At 51.9% G+C, this 17,542-nt stretch overlaps 1 protein-coding gene across 7 annotated transcripts in view; it reads right to left on the bottom strand.

The window, feature by feature from the left end:
• KCNQ1 (potassium voltage-gated channel subfamily Q member 1) overlaps positions 1 to 17,542 on the bottom strand; it is a 320,726-nt gene that overhangs the window by 283,848 nt on the left and 19,336 nt on the right. The window lies entirely within an intron of this gene.

The following is a 17,542-nucleotide window of genomic DNA, read 5'->3' as shown; positions in this document are numbered from 1 at the left end:
TTGAAGGCGGAGGGAAAGCAGTGTCCGACACCAAGGGAAACAGCTCTGGGGTCCCAGCAGCCATCCCCCAAAGCCTGAAGCCTGTGCACGTCCCTCCGCAGGTCTTCCATCTCTGCCACCCCCGACCCTGCCAGATGGAGCTCTACTTTTTTTGGTCTGTATGATTCTGTGACAGAAGGTGCCCCACTCCCAGGGCCCGGTGGGGTAGCGCTGACACACTGTGAACAGCGGTAGTCCCACTCAAGCCCTGCATGAGCCCAGAAGGAAAGGCACCTTTCTTCCTAAAAAGCTTAATTTGACAGCCCCCACCCATCCCTCTGGGCCTCGTGTTTCTGTCACAGAAGCCAGGGTGGTCACGGCCACCTCCGTGGGTTACCTGGGGGCTCTGGGGAGGCCAGGGGCGGGAGCAAGCTTAGGAGGGCTGTGATGCAAGGTCGCTGGCTCCCCCCACAGAAAAGCTGGGTCACCCCTTCCGTGCTCCGAGAAGCCCACCGCCAGGACCCTGAGTGGGCTGCGCAGCCACCGTGGGTGTCATCACCCCCACCCAGCACCCCAGATGCTCATGTCAGGACCCAAAACCCTCCTGGAGCTTCCGGCAAGGACGTAGCATTAGAGAGGCTCCCAGCAGTGCAGCCAGGCCTCCAGAGACCCCACAAAGGCCAGTTCCCGGCCCCTCAGGACCACCCGCGCCCCCGCCTCGGTGCCCAGACACCCACCCTCAGCCTCAGCTGAGCTGTCATCCAGCCCCGCCCTCCTCCCCGCCCCACCCCACCCGCTCCTGGGAGACCCCACACAGCCGTGCTCTCATGTTACCTGTCCTCCGATGCCTCCCAGACCCAGGCCCCCCCAAGCCCCCCACTGGCTTCACGACGCCTCACCTGGCTGCGGGCAGACCCCCCACCACGGCACGCCCCACACGGGGCCGCCTGCCCTCCCCAGTGCCAGCCCCTTCCCGCCTCAGCAGCAGAGACTACGGTCCCCAGGGCTGAGGCCAGCGGCCCGGGTCCAGCCTCCTCGCCCTCCATGCCGCCTGCAAGCCCTGTTGCCAGCGCCCCGCCGTCCCCCCGCACCCCTGGGGCAAGCCGCCCCATCCCGCAGCCCTCCCAGCCAAAGCCGCTGGTCCCCCGCCCCCGCCCCCTCGGAGGGGCCCGGCGAGGGCACCAGTGAGCCCGCTGACGTCTGGGGAAGGGGCCCCGGGCGGCCAGCAGGAGAACAGGGACCTTAGGTCACACGCGAGCCACGCCACGTGCACGGGAAACCCTAAGCCCCAAAGCCCTGGAAGGAAGCGTGCCGGCTCCCTCTTTCAGCGCAGGGCAAGGTGCTCAGCCACGACTCACGATCCAGAGGCCGCGTAACAAAAGGCTGATACATTTGATTATATCAACACAGGCATTTTTTTTTTTTCCAGAACAAAAAGCACCGTCAACAAAGTCAAAAGGTAGATGACCAACGGGGAGAAAATGTTCACAGCAGAAACCAGACGCAGGACAGACAGTCCTCAGACAGAGACGACTCAAACACGGAGACACGAAGGGCCGCAAGCTGCACAGGACCACCCGGCAGAGGCACGGACAAGCAACTCACAGGCGCGCGCACGCCTGGCCCTCAGCAACGGAAAACCGCCCAGTGGGTACAGGACCGCCACCGGGCTGGCAAAATGTAAACAGTGAGAGCACAGTCAGAGAGGCCCCGAGGGCATCGACACACTCATGCTTCGCTGGGGGTGCACGTGGCAAAAGCCTTCCGCACGGAAATCTGGTCATTTCTAACCAAACTACTTCCATTTCCAGGAATCCACCCTAGAGACACACCTCCGACAAAACAAAAATACAAATGTACACGGCTACCCATCGCAGCGCCGTCTGTGACTGCAGCATCTCGGAAACAACCCAAATGCCGTAAATAAACCATGGTGTATCTGCACCAGGCAGTTGTGGAAAATACGGTGAAGACCCTGATGAGCCGAGACGCAGGGAACTCCCAGGCGCGCGGTTAGGTGCGAGAAGCAGGTACGAAAGGGCACCTGCAGCCGTTACAACAAGTGGTGCTGGGAAAACTGGATCTCCACGTGCAAAAGAATGGAGTTGGACCCTTGTTTTATACTGTACGCAAAAATAACTCACAGTGGATTAAAGGCCTATCCTTAAGACCTAAAACTGTAAAAATCCTAGAAGAAGACATACAGGGAAAGCTTCACGGCACTGGATTTGGTAATTTTTTTTTTTTTTTAGATAGGGCACCAAAAGTACAGGAACAAAAGGAAAAATAGATCCACTGGACCTCATGAAAATTAAAATTTCTGCACAGCAAAGGACACAATTAACAAAGTGAAACGGCAACCACAGAATGAGAGAGAGTGTTTACAAATCATATCCAGGAAACATATTTAAAAAAAACTACAACTCAATGAAAGCATCAAAACCCAATTGAAAAATGGAAAAGACCCAACCACAGGCCTACTTCTTTTCTTAAACATTTTTTATTGAGTTATAGTCATTTTACAATGTTGTGTCAGATTCCAGTGTAGAGCACAATTTTTCAGTTATACATGAACATACATATATTCATTGTCACATTTTTTTTTGCTGTGAGCTACTACAAGATCTTGTGTATATTTCCCTGTGCTACACAGTATAATCTTGTTGATCTATTCTACATTTTGAACTCCCAGTCTGTCCCTTCCCACACCCCCTCCCCGCCCCCTTGGCAACCACAAGTTTGTATTCTATGTCTATGAGTCTGTTTCTGTTTTATATTTTTTTTTCAGATTCCACATATGAGCAATCTCATATGGTATTTTTCTTTCTCTTTCTGGCTTACTTCACTTAGAATGACATTCTCCAGGAACATCCATGTTGCTGCAAATGGCGTTATGTTGTCATTTTTATGGCTGAGTAGTATTCCATTGTATAAATATCCCACAGCTTCTTTATCCAGCCATCTGTTGATGGACATTTAGGCTGTTTCCATGTCTTGGCTGTTGTAAATAGTGCTGCTGTGAACACTGGGGTGCAGGTGTCATCCCAAAGTAGGGTTCCTTCTGGATATAAGCCCAGGAGTGGGATTTCTGGGTCATATGGTAAGTTTATTCCTAGTCTTTTGAGGAATCTCCATACTGTTTTCCACAGTGGCTGCACCAAACTGCATTCCCACCAGCAGTGCAGGAGGGTTCCCCTTTCTCCACAGCCTCTCCAGCATTTGTCATTTGTGGACTTCTGAATGATGGCCATTCTGGCTGGTGTGAGGTGATACCTCATTGTAGTTTTGATTTGCATTTCTCTGATAATTAGTGATACTGAGCATTTTTTCATGTGCCTATTGATCATTTGTATGTCTTCCTTGGAGAATTGCTTGTTTAGGTCTTCTGCCCATTTTTGGATTGGGTTGTTTGTTTTTTTCTTATTAAGTCGTATGAGCTGCTTATACATTCTGGAGATCAAGCCTTTGTCGGTCTCATTTGCAAAAATTTTCTCCCATTCCGTAGGTTGTTGTTTTGTTTTACTTATGGTTCCCTTTGCTGTGCAGAAACTTGTTAAGTTTAATTAGGTCCCATTTATTTATTCTTGCTTTTATTTCTATTGCTTGGGGAGACTGCCCTAGGAGAGCATTTGAGATGTGTGTCAGATAATGTTTTGCCTATATTTTCTTCTAGGAGGTTTATTGTATCTTGTCCTATGTTTAAGTCTTTGATCCATTTTGAGTTTATCTTTGTGTGTGGGGTGAGGGAGTGTGCTAGCTTCATTGCTTTACGTGCTGCTGTCCCCGCCGTTTTTTTTAATTGTACTTTGCCTTACGCTTTGCAGATATTATGACTTTTACAAACTAAAGGATTGTGGAAACCCTGAGTCAAATGAATCTGTCAGCGCCATTTTTTTTTCAACAGTATTTGCGCACTTGGCTTCTCAGTGTCACATTTTGGTAATTCTTACAATACTTCAAACCCTCCACCAGCAAAAAGATTCAGAAGGTTCAAATGATGGTTAGCACTTTTTAGCAATAAAGCATTTTTTAATTTATGGTATGTACGTGTTTTATCTCATGCCATTGCACACCTATCAGACTATAGTAAGGAGGAACGTAACTTTCACATGCACTGGGGAACCAAAAAATTCACTTGGCTCACTTCACTATTTGCTTTACCATCAGGGTCTAGAACCAAACCTGCATCTCTGAGATCTGCCCGCACATGCTGCTTCACTGTGGCTTTAAGGACTCAGGTAGGCTCAAAGCGAAGGAACTGGAAAAGATGCTCCTCACAAATGGAAATCAAAAGAGAGGAGGAGCTATACTCACACCTGACAAGCCCAAGACTGTAACTAGAGACAAAGAAGGTCGTTATATCATGATAAAGGGGCGATTCATCAAGATACAATACTTCTAAATATTTATGCACCCAACATAGGAGCACCTAAATATATCAAGTAAACACTAACAGATCTGAAGGGAGAAACAAACAGCAGTATAGTAACAGTAGGAGACTCACCCTCCTTTGAACAGTGAACAGCCCATCCAGACCGGAGGCCGGTGAGGAAACCCTGGCATTGCACCGGACGGACCTGACAGGCACATACATAGCGCCCCCTGCAGCAGCGGCAGAACAGACCCTCCTCTCAAGTGCACACGCGACCTCCTTCAGGCTGGGCCGCGTGCTAGGACACGAAACAAGTCTTAATAAATTTAAGAAGATTTAAATCGTATCAAACTTTTTCCCCAACAATAATGGTATGAAACCAGATATCAATTACAAGAAGAAACATGGAAAATTCACAAACATGTGGAGATTAAACAACATGTTACTTAAGAACCACTGGGTCAAAAGAGAAATCAAAAAGTATCTTGAGTGGGGAGGGTGACAGCTCGGGGGCAGAGCGCATGCTTAGCATGCTTAAGGTCCTGGGTTCAATTCCCAGCACCTCCATTAAAAACAAACTCCTGAGACAGTGAAAATGGAAACACAACACACCAAAAGCAGTTCTAAAGGACAAGAGGATGGTGAGAAACACCTCCATTCAGAAAAAGAAAAATCTCAAATAAGAAAACTAACTACTCCTCAAGAAACTAAAAAAAAAAAAAAAAAAAAAAAAAAAATGAAGCCTGAAGTTAGCAGAAGGAAGGAAATAGCAGAGATCAGTGGAAATGAATGAACTAGAGATTTAAAAGACAATAGAAAAGATCAATGAAACTAAGAGCTGGTTTTTTAAACAGACAAACAAAATGGACAAGCTTTTAGCTAGACTCACCAAGAGAAAGAAAGGACTCAAATAAATAAGATTATACATGTAAGACGAGACACTGCAACTAATAGCACAGAAACACAAAGGATCATGAGAGACTGCGATGAACAGCTGTACACCAGCAAACTGGACTGCCTAGAATAAACGGGTAAATTCCTGGAGACACACACCCTGCCACACCTGAACCACGAAGGCACAGACAATCTGAACAGACCAGTTACTAGTAAGGAGACTGAATCAGTCATCAAAAACCTCCCAACAAACAAAAGTCCAGGGCTAGATGGCTTCACTGGTGAATCCTACCAGGCCTTTAAAGAAGAATGAACACACCAGTCCTTCTCAAACTCTTCCCAAGAACAGAAGAGGGAGGAACACTTCAAAACCCATTTTATGAGGTCCTCACTAGCCTGACACCAAAGCCGATAAGGACACGGCAAGAGAACGACAGGCCGACATCCCTGGCGAGCATAGACGCAAAAACCCTCAACAAAAAATTCACAAACCAAGTTTAGCAAAATGTTAAAGGGATCACACACCATCGTCAGTGGGATTTACTCTGGGGATGCAAGGATGGTTCAGCATCTGCCAATCAGTCGACGTGGCACCCCGCTAACAACGAGAAGTGTGAGTGTCATGGTCTTCACAATAGATACGGAGAAAGACTATGACAAATTCGAATCCTCCCATGATAAATACTTCAACAAACTGGGCAGAGAGGAAGCACACCCCACCGGAAAGAAAGAAGCAAAATTATCCCTGTTTGCAGAGGACGTACTGTGAACAAAAAACCCTAAAGACTCCACCAAAAACTATCGAACTGATAAGCTCAGTAGAGTTGAATTAATATTAACATTAAAAATCAGCTGTGTTATTTATACCAACAATAAACTCATCAGAAAGCGAAATTAAGAAAACAATACCATTTATAAAAGAATAAAATACTTAGGAGTAAATTTAACCGAGGAGATGAAAGCTCTGTACACTGAAAACTACAAGACATTGATGAAAAATCAAAGCAGACACAAATAAGGGCGAAGATAGTTCATACTCATGGATCAGAAGAATTAATATTGTTAAAATGTCTATGCTACCCAACGCAATCCACAGATTCGATGCAATCCCTACCAAAATTCCAATGGCATCTCCCCCCGAAATAGAACTAACAATCCTAAAATTCTGTGGAGCCACAAAAGACTCCAAATAGCAAAAGCATCTTGATAAAGAAGGATAAAGCTGGACACATCACTCTGCCTGATTTCAAACTATATTACAAAGCTATGTGATCAAAACAGGATGGTCTGAGCATAAAATAATGAAACTGAATAGAGAGTCTGGAAATAAACCCACACATTTATAGTCAATTCATTTATGACAAAGGAGCCAAGAACGTACAATTGGAAAAGAATGGTCCCTTCAACAAACGGTGTTGGGAAAACTGGACAGACACATGCAAGATAAGGAAACTTGACTGCTATCTGGCACCGCACACAAAAATCAACCCTAAGTGAGATAAAGGCTTGGACGTTAAGATCTGAAACTGTAAAATTCCTAGAAGGAAACACAGGAGGCAAGCTCCTTGACATTGGTCTGGGCAATATTTTTTAAATTTGATACCAAAAGCAAAGCAACGAACACAAACAAGTGGGAATACATCAAACAAAAACCGTCTCAGGCAAACAAAAACATCAACAAAATGAAAAGGCAGCTTAGAGAATAGGAGAAAATATTTGCCAACCACAAATCCAGTAAGGAGTTAGTATCTAAAATATACAAGGAATACATACAACTCAATAGCAAAAAAATAGATACCTGATTAAAAAAATTAGCAAAGCACCTGAATAGACATTCTTCCAAAGAAGACATACAAACGGCTGACAGGTACATGAAAAGATGCTCAACATTGCTAGTCGTCAGGGAAAAGTAAATCAAAACCCAAACGAGATGTCCCCGCCCCTCCCCCCCAGTAACACAGCGACCATCAGTGACCTAGGTGACGGCAAGCGCTGGTGCAGATGCGGAGACAAGGGGGCCCTCACGCACTGTTGGTGGGGCTGCAAATTGGTACAGCCACTGTGGAGAACAGTGCGGCGGTGCCTCAAGAAATGAAACACAGAGCTGCCATACGATCCAGCAATCCTTCTTCTAGGTATACAGATCCGAAGGAAATAAAGTAACTCTCTCAGGGAGATCTCTGCACTCCCGTGTCCAGCGCAGTATTTCTCACAGCAGCCAAGGGATAGGTGCAACCTAAGTGCCCATCAGTGAATGAGTGGGTAAAGCAAATGCGACTCACACACACACACAGGAATATTAGTCAGCCTTAAAAAAGGAAGAAGTCCTGCCATTTGTGACAACTTAGGTGAAGCTGGAGGGCATTACGCTCAGTGAAGTAAGTCAGACAGAAAAGGACAAATACTGCATGAGCCCACTTATGTGAGGAATTGAAAGAAAGAAAGAGAGAAAGAGAGAAAGAAAGAGAGAGAGAAAGAGAAAGAAAGAGAAAGAGAGAAAGAGAAAGAAAGAAAAAGAAAGAAAGAAAGAAAAAGAAAGAAAAGGAAGGAAGTAAAAAAGGGAGGGAAGGAGGAAGAAGGAAAAAAGAAAGAAGGAAGGGAAGAAAGGAAAGGAAGGGAAGAAGGGAGAAAGGAAGGAAAGAAGGAAAGAAGAAGGGAGGGTGGGGGGTGAGCTGAAATCCTAGAAGCAGGGCAGCAGAGGGGCTGCCGGGGCTGGGGTGGGGAGACAGGGGGAGGCTGATAAAAGGGTACAAACTTTAGCTACAAGAGGAGTAAGGCTGGGGGAGTCTGTGCAACACAATGCATAACGCGGTGCCTATAGTTGGCAACACTCTATTGTATAATTGGTATTTGCCAAAAGCCTAGAATGTATGTGCTCTCACCAAAAAAAAGTAAACATGTGAGCTGAGGGATGTAACTAAATCCACGGGGGGGAACCTTTCCACAGTGTGTACATGTATCAGAACATCCCGTCCCTCACACATATTACAATTTTCCTTGTCAATTATACCTCTTTAAGCTGAAAAAAGCATGGGCATAGGACTTGAATAAGCTTTCCTCTAAAGAAGACCTACAGTGGCCAACAAGCTCATGGGAAGACGTTCAGCATCGCCCACCACGAGGGAAGGGAAATCAAAATCACAGGGGGCACCACTGCACACCCATCACGACGGCTCCTCTCAAGAAAGAGCAGAAAATAACAAGGGGGGACAAGGACGCGGAGAAATGCTCACTGTTGGCGGGGACGTAAAACTGGAGCAGTAGCTGGAAAACCGTATGGCTGTTCCTCCAAACAGCTGAAAATGCAATCACCACACGATCCAGCAACTCTGCTTCTGGTTCTACGAGCAGAAGGATTGGAGGCTGGGTCTTGAAGAGGTATCGCACATGCACGTCTGCAGCCGCATTAGTCCACAGAGGCGAAAGCAAGTCCAGTCCGCTGACGGATGAATGGACACACGAAATGTGGTCCGTCCGTGCAGGGGGATACTAGCCATCCTTAAAAAGGAAGGCGATTCTCACCAGGCTAACACACGGACAAACCTTGAGGACAGTACGCTAAGTGCAAAAAGCCAGACACAAAAGGACACATCCTGCAGGATCCCACTCACAGGAGGTCCCTGGAGTCATCAGATTCAGAGGCGGGAAGTAGGATGGTGGGGGTGGGGGACTGGGGAGGAAGGGAGGGAGCTAGCATTTAATGGGGACAGAGTGCCAGTTTGGGAAGACAGAAAGTTCTGGAGATGGACAGTGTGATGAGTTCACAACAGCGTGAGTGTCCTTAATGCTACTGAACTGTACACTTAAAAATGGTTAAGATGGCAAATGCTATATGTATCTTATCATTATGATGGTAAATTACACAAATTTCCAGTAATATATCAAAATTTAAAAGTTTATGAAAGAGTATTTATAGCATGCTCCCCTTCACATGCAAAAAGGTGATACAAGAAAATACACGTGCGCTTGCAGGGGAACCACAGGAAGGATGAACTGAGGTACAGAGCTGCGTTATCACGGGGTGGGGGGGTGGAAAGGAGTGGCAGGGATGCTGCAGCAGCGGGGTGGGCAGCGTGAGGCTCTGACGACACCCTGTTGTCCGGCTCTGACCCTTAGAGCTACCGCCGTGGTTCACGTCCCCTTCCCGTGCCCCTCAAATGAGCAGACCACAAAACCAATCAGCTCGCGGGGGAACTCGAAATGGAATGTCATCCTAAGAAAGGAATCTAACTGTATTCTGAATGATTGACAGCACCAGGCGGAAGGGAGCGGGGAGGAAAGGAAGGCTCGTAACTGTGGGAAACAGCACTTGGACAGAATCCCGCACATGGAAGACAGAAGGGAGGGGCACTCCTGCTTCTGCGGGGTGTGCGACAGCAGGTCTGCGGCCACACTCCGTACACGCTCGGGCTGAGCAAACCAGTAAGCCCCGCAGGAGCAGGCTGCCCGCTGCCGACAGAGACAGCAGAGGCTGGGCTGAGCCCCATGGGGTTGCACTGGGACTGGAGACGTCGACGTGAGCCCACGTTTACATTAAAATGTGCACACACAGGTAGCCAGGTGGAGACACGAGGACAGGCGTGTGCATATGTGTGAGGCTGGCACACACAGACGTCCTCGATCCATCACTGGAGCACAACCAGCATGCCCAGGTCTGGGTTTCTAAGCATCACCGGCCAATGAAGGACCCAGGGCTCGTTGGAGGAAGAGATGGATTTCGGGGGAGGAAATGCAAGCGACGTTTGGAGCATCCTGGGGAGCCGGGTAGTGATGTGGAGCTGGAAGGAGCTGGGGAGGGTGGGAGGGACATGGACTCCCATCCAAACGGTCGCCGGAGACCAAAGTCGGGACAACGTGAGCGATGGAACCAGTCACGATAGGACTGGGTCACGACGCACATGTGAAGTCAGCACCCACAGGACCGCACTCATCTGTGTGAACCAGCGGCCAGACAAACGGAGGGGAAGGGACCACGCCTCCGAAGGAAACTCCAGCTAATAAGTGGAGCCCAAACGTGGGACGAGAAATCCCCACTGGACATCCAGCCCCAGCAGAGCCATTTGCACAGGTGGACGCCACGCCCTGCCTGCGGGTTAGGAGGAGAAGGTACGTGCGCTGTGTCAAAGCATCTCCCTCCAGGTCCTGAGAATGGCACAGGGGGTAACCGTGCACTCGCAGCAGAGCAGCCCCAAAGTCACGCCTCTGCCGGGCGATCAAGGTCAAACTCAGCAGGAGTAAGTCGTCCTGCACCCCGATACGAGGCACCTCTCTGGACCCAACACTGTTCCCGGGCGTTCCTGCCAAAAGGGCATAACCTTGATCTGCTCACGAGGCCCGGCAGGAGAACGCAAGTCAAGGGCCGTTCTACACGGCAGCTGACCCGCTCGTCCTGCACGTCCGGTCATGGAAGGCCAGGGGAGGCTGGGGAGCTGCCGGGGGTGGGGGGGCCCAGCGGGCGGCACGGTGCGCTGTCGGGGGCCGGGACAGAGAAGGGACATGGGTGGGAGAGCCCGTGGGGTGCGTGAAGGCACACGGTTTAGTGAGTCGTGGCACCCCGGCGTCAATGCCCTGGTTTTGATGGATGTGTCTGCTTAGAGAAGACGTTAATATTGAGGGGAAGCTGGGCGAGGAGTCCGTGGGAGCTCTCTGCGCCGTTTGGGGACTTTTGTTTCAAAGTAAAAATAAAAGGGCCGAAGTTCAGAGAAGACAGATCTCATTACTCCTCCCCCGAGCCCCTGGGTGCCACCTGCTGCCCCCGGAGTCCTAGCCCAGGTCCACCGTTGTGACCCGGCCACCTTCCCGCCCTCGTGCCCACCACCTCCCTGCAGCGATCTGCTCCAGCTGCCGCTCCATACTCTTCACTCATGCCAAACACATCCCTGCCACAGGGTCTTTGCATGTGCCACCTGCTCTGGCCAGATGCCTTCCAGCACAAGTGGGCAGCCCACGTCCCCCATATCTCTGCTCAGACACCACCCAGCCGGCGAGGCGGTCCCTGACCACCCCCACAGAGGGGCACGCCACTCCCTCTGCCCTCTTCCCCGCTGTGATTTTCAGGCTATAGCCGCCGTCTGACACATTACATGTCCATCCACGCTCTCAGACGTAATCTCCTGGGGGCCAGCCGACCCCGTCTAACTGACGCTTCCCCAGGGTCCCGCAGAGCGCGCAGCTGAGGGAACGCGCGGCTAAAACAGAGGCTGACAGACCTGCGCGCTTTCCTCTCCCCACAAACCACCATCAAAACGGCAAAGTGCTCCTACGCTCATGCCCAGCTTTGAGAGGGTGTAAAACAACGGGGCGCGTCCCGCAGTGTGGCGGGGGGTTAAGCCAGGGAAGCCTCTCCCGAAGGCAGCTGGGCTGAAGGCGCTGGGGCCGGAGAGACGTGGGAAGCCTTTGATCCTGTCCGTCTTCTCCGGCAAATGTGACCCGAGGAAATAATCTGGGTTCCGGGGGAAAAACATGAATGTACAAGGATTTGCATCACAATGTTGTTTGTAAGAATAAACTAGGAAATGACCCAGATGTCAGCGGCAGAGAGACAGTTAAACACGTTATGTTCGGTAACACAATGGAACCACCAGGCGGGCGTGAAAGATCACGTCGTGCGAGAAGAACGGACAATGGGAGACACGGTTCACCACCCGTCAGATGAGAAAAAGACACAAGTGGATGGTTTCACATCGCAGTGCTGCCAAGTGTTTACACAAATAAACACGTGTGAATGCACACGGGAGAACGGCGGCGCCAAGGGCCCCCTCTGAGCCGCACTGACTTAAGTGAGGTCGGCTTGGTGCGTTCAGTCCTCTAACACAAGGCAAGGGCTCTGAGCACCCCCACTTCACAGGCGAAGACACGGAGGCACAGACAGGCTAAGCAAACGGCTGGTGGCCGCGCTGCCCGAGGGCTGCAGTCTCGCCGTGGACCCAGGGCTCACTGCTAAGTGCACACTCACACTCACACACACACACACACACACACACACACACCGGAATAAAAGGCTAGGAGGGAACAGAGGCATGTCCGGCTTGTGGGACAATCGATAATTTTAATTTTCCGCTAAAACTTCCAAACGGTCGACACTCAACATGTCTTGAGTTTTATAATCAGAAGAACGAAGCTTCCGAAAACACGTTCTCGTGTTTGGCGAGGAGATAATCAGAAGCGTTGCAGCCGCTATTGACACAGTCATGTGCTTTTGATTAGAATCAGTGACCAGAGACGCACCACAGCCATCGGCACACTTCAGAAGCGTAACCGCCCCCTCTCGGGGTGAGGAGAGACATCCAAAGCAGTCGTGGTCGTTTTGGGGTAAATTCTTACTTATATTGTTTAAATCTGAACTCGCAGGACAGCTGTGAGAGTAGCACACTCCTCCCCCCGCCCGGGACGCGTCCTCCCACCCCGGCCCCTCCCCTCTCCCTTAGGTCCTCCAGAACCACCTGAGAGCAGCCTGGAGCCAGGGGCCTGCTTCCTGCTAAGCACTTGCACGTGTCACTCTCAGGAGCAAGGCCATTCTCCTCCGTAACCGCAGGACGGCTGTCAAAACCAGGAGACCTGACACTGACGGGGCACTGTTACCTGCCCCGCCGCCCGCCGCGTCCTCGCTGGCATCTCTCCAGAATCGCAGCTTCTATGCAGTGACCACGTTCCCCATTCTCCTTTCATCTTTCTTTACATTTTTTAACCTTGACATTTCAGAAGAGCTCAGGCCGGCCGCTTTGTAGCGCGTCCTTCAGCTTGGGTTTATCTGGGGTTCCTTGGCGATTAGATTCAGATTGTGTCTTGGGTGAGCATACAGCTAGCCGCGGACATCGGTTCCAGGGCTCCCGTGTGGGCCTGCCCCATTGCCGGGGGTGTTAGCTTTGCCCCTTGGGAAGGTGGTGACTGCAGGCTTTGTCCCTGGGAAGCTACGCCTCCAGGTGTCCCCTCCCCACCAGGTCTCGGCACCGCGTGGCGCTGAGGCCACGTGACACCCCTGCGGCGGCGCCCGCCTCTCTCTCGCCGCACCTCCCAGCTTCGCGGCTGGCGCCCACCCTCGGACGCCCTTCCCGGCCGCTCTTGCTCGCTCACGTCCGCACGCAGGTGGCTCAGCGCGAGAGTACAAATGCTCTCAGTCCTTGAGTTACAGCCATCTTCCTCCTTTTGTGTGTGTGGTCCTTTTTAACGTAGTCTTGGGCTTAGGTCACAGCTGTCGTCTCGGGTTTCGCACCGCCCCCCGTACCACGGCCACCCGCACCTGGCCCCGGGCCGCCCCGCTCCCGGCTGACGCGGGCGGCCGTGCGGACAGGGGTGGGGGTGTCCCCTGGCTGGGGGCGTCCCAGGAGGAAACTTTTAAAAAGCGTTTTCTCTCTCATTACTCTTTATCCCGCATTTGGAAGTTTTCAAACACACAGTGGAAACGCTGCGCAGCGACCACTCAGGCAGGCAGCGCCTGCAGGCCCTGGCGCCCCGACCACGCGGCGTCCCTCCCGCCACGCGCCGCGCCCTCTGGCGCGCTCAGTGAGTGGCACCACGTCTGTGAATTTTCAAACTTACCCCGCACCTCCTGGGGTGGTCTCCCTCTCAGTCCAACCTTAATATCTTTTTCCAGACAGGCCACCATCTCACCAAGGGTTTCAGATTTGTTAGAATTTTACAAATCACTGCCAAATTCAATCCTCTGTAAGTAAAGAGCCTTCCCACGTCTCATTTATATTACACACTTGCTGATCTTCCTTGACAGGAATTATTTATGAAGGGAGGACCGTTTTTCATTCCCTAAGAACCAAGGATCAGGTCCTGAACAGTGCTGTCGATCCAATTTATTTTTGCTTCTTACTGCGTTGTTTTCTCTTCTCATCTCTTATTTCTTCATTTCTGCTTTCCTTATTAGAAACCTCTTAACCTACATGCTTAGTTTACTTTTTCAATCTTTTTCAAGAATGAAAATAGCCATAGCTATGAATTCGCCTCAGAGTGCAGACACGCACGCGTCCCTCTGACACCTTACGTAGTAGCAGTCTGCTGACACTTTACCTCTAAGTAGATTTTCCTTCAAATCTGTTATCAATTAAACTTGTGTTATATTTAAACTTAGTTTGAAATCAAGGGAATCCAGTGTAGCTTGCCAATTTTAGATTACATTGAGACTTCTGCAGTCTAGTTTAAAATCACCTGTTGTGATTGTTCCAAGAATATCGTAAATGATATATTTTTTGCTCACAGAGTATGAAGTTTGGTGTGTCTATCAATTTAACTACATCAACAATTCAAATTATTTTTCATTTTCTTGCTCTACCAAAGACTGGAAGAAGTGATCCAAGTCTCTGGTTATTTCTCTTTGCATTTTAAATAGCTTTATCTTACGGCTCTTCATGAGCATGACTGCTTCAGAGCTGACTGCATCTTTAGCCATTTAAAATTACCCTTTTTGCCCTAATTCTTTACCTGCAATTAAGGCTGCAACCTCCACTACTTCTTGGTGTGTGTGCTTGAAAATCTTCAGTCATTCTTTTACTGTGATGGTGCCATACCTGATTTTGTGATTTTTATACGCAACATATATTTGAGTTTGTTTCTAATCAATTCTAAGACACAGGCTCTTAGTAAGTGGGCCCTTACCGCTGTTTACATGCCTGGAGAAGTCTGCTGTCCAGGTTGGGAGAGAGAAGCCAGGCTCAGGTGGGGTGGGGTGCAGAACTGAGGGGTGGGCCGGTTTCAGTTCTGTAGCTGGAAGGCAGCAGCAAGCGTGGGCAGTGATGCTAAGAAAGAGCTGATAGAAGCAGGCAGTGAGCCAGGAGGGAGGGGGCACCCTCCACGGGGCACGTGCCCCAAGGAGCACCCAGTGCTGCTAGGCAAAGAGGGAAGGGAGAATATGGCACTGTGGGTGGGGGATTTCGAAGTTTATTGGCCAGAAAGAGGAAAGGCATGGAAGATGAGGGCGTCGCCGCGGGAGAGAGGCCGGGAGGCTGGGACTGCAGCTGCTGCCCCCTCTCAGTGCGGGTCCTGCCCCCTTCCCAGGCTCTCTCTGGAAGGGGGAGGGGAGAGGAAGGAAGGGAGGGGGAGGGGGAGGGGAGGGGAAGGAAGGGAGGGGGAGGAAGGAGGGAAATGGGTTGGGGAGGGGGTGGGGAGATGGGGAGGGCCTCCCGCCATCCTTCAGGAGAAGAGCTCCTCCCCAGGGGCCAGTTCTGAAGCACATCCTGTCCCTGACCGCAACCCTGGGGGCTCCCATCAGGGTAGCTTTTTCTCACTACAGGTGGGAACTGGGGGGCTGGGACCCCATTGCTACTTCAAACAGGGGCGCAGGAGCAGGGCTTCATCTGACAGAAGTGGGGGTGCTCCAGGCGGAGGGAGGAGCTCGGCCCCAGGAGGGCCTGGGCGCCCAGTGTGATGGGGTGAAGGCGGGTGAGGAGGCAGCAGAAGGGACTTCATCCAGCTGCAGAGTGTGGGGGGGCCGGGGCAGGCAGGACGGGGGGCTGACGCAATAGAAACCGAGGCCCGCGGGGGCAGCACCTGGGTGAAAGCACTGTTCAGAGGGGGCCCTGCCAGGCCACTGCTGCAGACGAGGGGCCCGCGGGCCGCGCCAACCCGTGGTCACATGGCCCGGCAACCCCTTTCCTGGGTGTAGACTCCAAAGAACCAAAACCAGGTGTTCAAACAAAAACCTGTGCACACACATTTCACAGCAGCGCTCCTCACAACAGCCCAAAGGCGGAAACGGCACAGGCGCCCGTCAAAGGATGGATGGGTAAACAAGACGTGGTCCACCCACATGGTGGAGCAGAACTCAGCTGAGGAGGCAGTGAAGCCCTAACACAGCCTACAACGGGGGTAAAGCTTGAAGCATCGCAGTCAGTGAAGCGGGCCACAAAGGGCCACCTGTTGAACGATTCCGTTTGTATCAAACACCCAGAACAGGCAAATCCACAGAGACGGAAAGCTGACTCCCGGGGCTGCGGGAGGCGTGGGAGTCACTGGCCACGGGTGAGGGGTACCCCCGGGTAGTGGAAATGTTCAGGAATCAGGAAGAGGTGATGGGGGGACAACGCTGGGAATTTACCAAATGCCACCGGCTAGACGCTCTGAAATGGCTAAAACGGTAAACTTCACGTGACGTGCGTGTTACCCCAACACAAAGTGCACCTCTCAGTGCGCGCACACGGAGGTCCCTGCAGTTACCACGCGGTCCTCCCCGGCTCTGGCATCCCACGCTCCGTCTCCCTGACCGTAAACAAGGTGAGTGCAGGGCTGTGGACTGGTGCCAACGAGCGAGTCCGGTTGGGTGCCCGGCACACATCCAGGGCCCACCTGCAGTGAGGCTGACCACCACCATCGTGATCTAGAACAACCCTCCCAGCCCCGGGTGCCCTCCACTCCAGCGCCCCCTCCTGGACCCCACCAGCTGCACGAGGCTCCCGCCTGAGACCCTCTGTCCAGGGAGCCACACCTCACACGGAACAATCTGACGCGAGGGCCTTTTGTCAGGCAGTGACAGGGCCAGAGCGGATGTGCAGAATCACAGACGCTTCGGAGCTGCTCCCTAAAAAGTGGTTCTGAGAAGGGGTCCGCACAAAACGGAAAGAGGCTTGGCAGAAGTGAGCACGTGGCGGGCTCTGAGGCCAGCCTCCCCCCACACCCGATGTTATCTCAGCGGTCCGAGGCTGAGGGCCACTTCCTGGGGTGGTATCCGCCCTCCCCCGTGGCTCCTCACTGACCCTCCCAGCCACACCGCATGCCTGTGGGCACCTGGCCAGGCCAGGGGACTGTGCCCCCACCCCATCCCCACTGATCCCTGGAAGAGGGGGCAGCTGAGGGGCGGGAGGGGACGGGACAGACACAGTCAGATCCAGGCCTGACCTCCTCTGGCACTGCCTCCTGCCAGACACCGGAGTGAGATGCAGGGCATCCACAGCCCGGCCCCCGACCGGGAGCTATGACAGGGCGGGGGGCATAAACTCACAGCCCACACCCCCGGGCCTGTGAGCAGCCCTGCCCAGCTCTCCAGCCACAGCCTGGCCCCTGTCACCTCCCGCCTCCTCTGGATCCACTCCACCCTCCCTCAGGCTCTGGCCCCCACCCCGCACCCTCCAGCCCTCGTGGGCCCCCCGCGGCCCGGGAAGGACCCTGGCTAGACCGGGCCGGCTCAGTACCACCAGCCAGGCCAAGAGCAGTGCAGGGACAGGGTTGGGGAGAGCAGAGACCTGGCCCCACCAGCCCTGACCTGCCCAGAGGGACTGGCAGGGACCCTCAGACCCTTTGGGGCCCTGAGAGGCTGGCTGCAGAAGGCACAGGTGGGCCAGAGGACAAGGCCAGGGC

The sequence above is a fragment of the Camelus dromedarius genome, chromosome 12, assembly GCF_036321535.1.
Source record: "Camelus dromedarius isolate mCamDro1 chromosome 12, mCamDro1.pat, whole genome shotgun sequence".
Taxonomy (NCBI): Eukaryota; Metazoa; Chordata; class Mammalia; order Artiodactyla; family Camelidae; genus Camelus; species Camelus dromedarius.
Note: the sequence above shows the minus strand (reverse complement) of the source record. Positions and strands in the feature narration are given on the sequence as shown.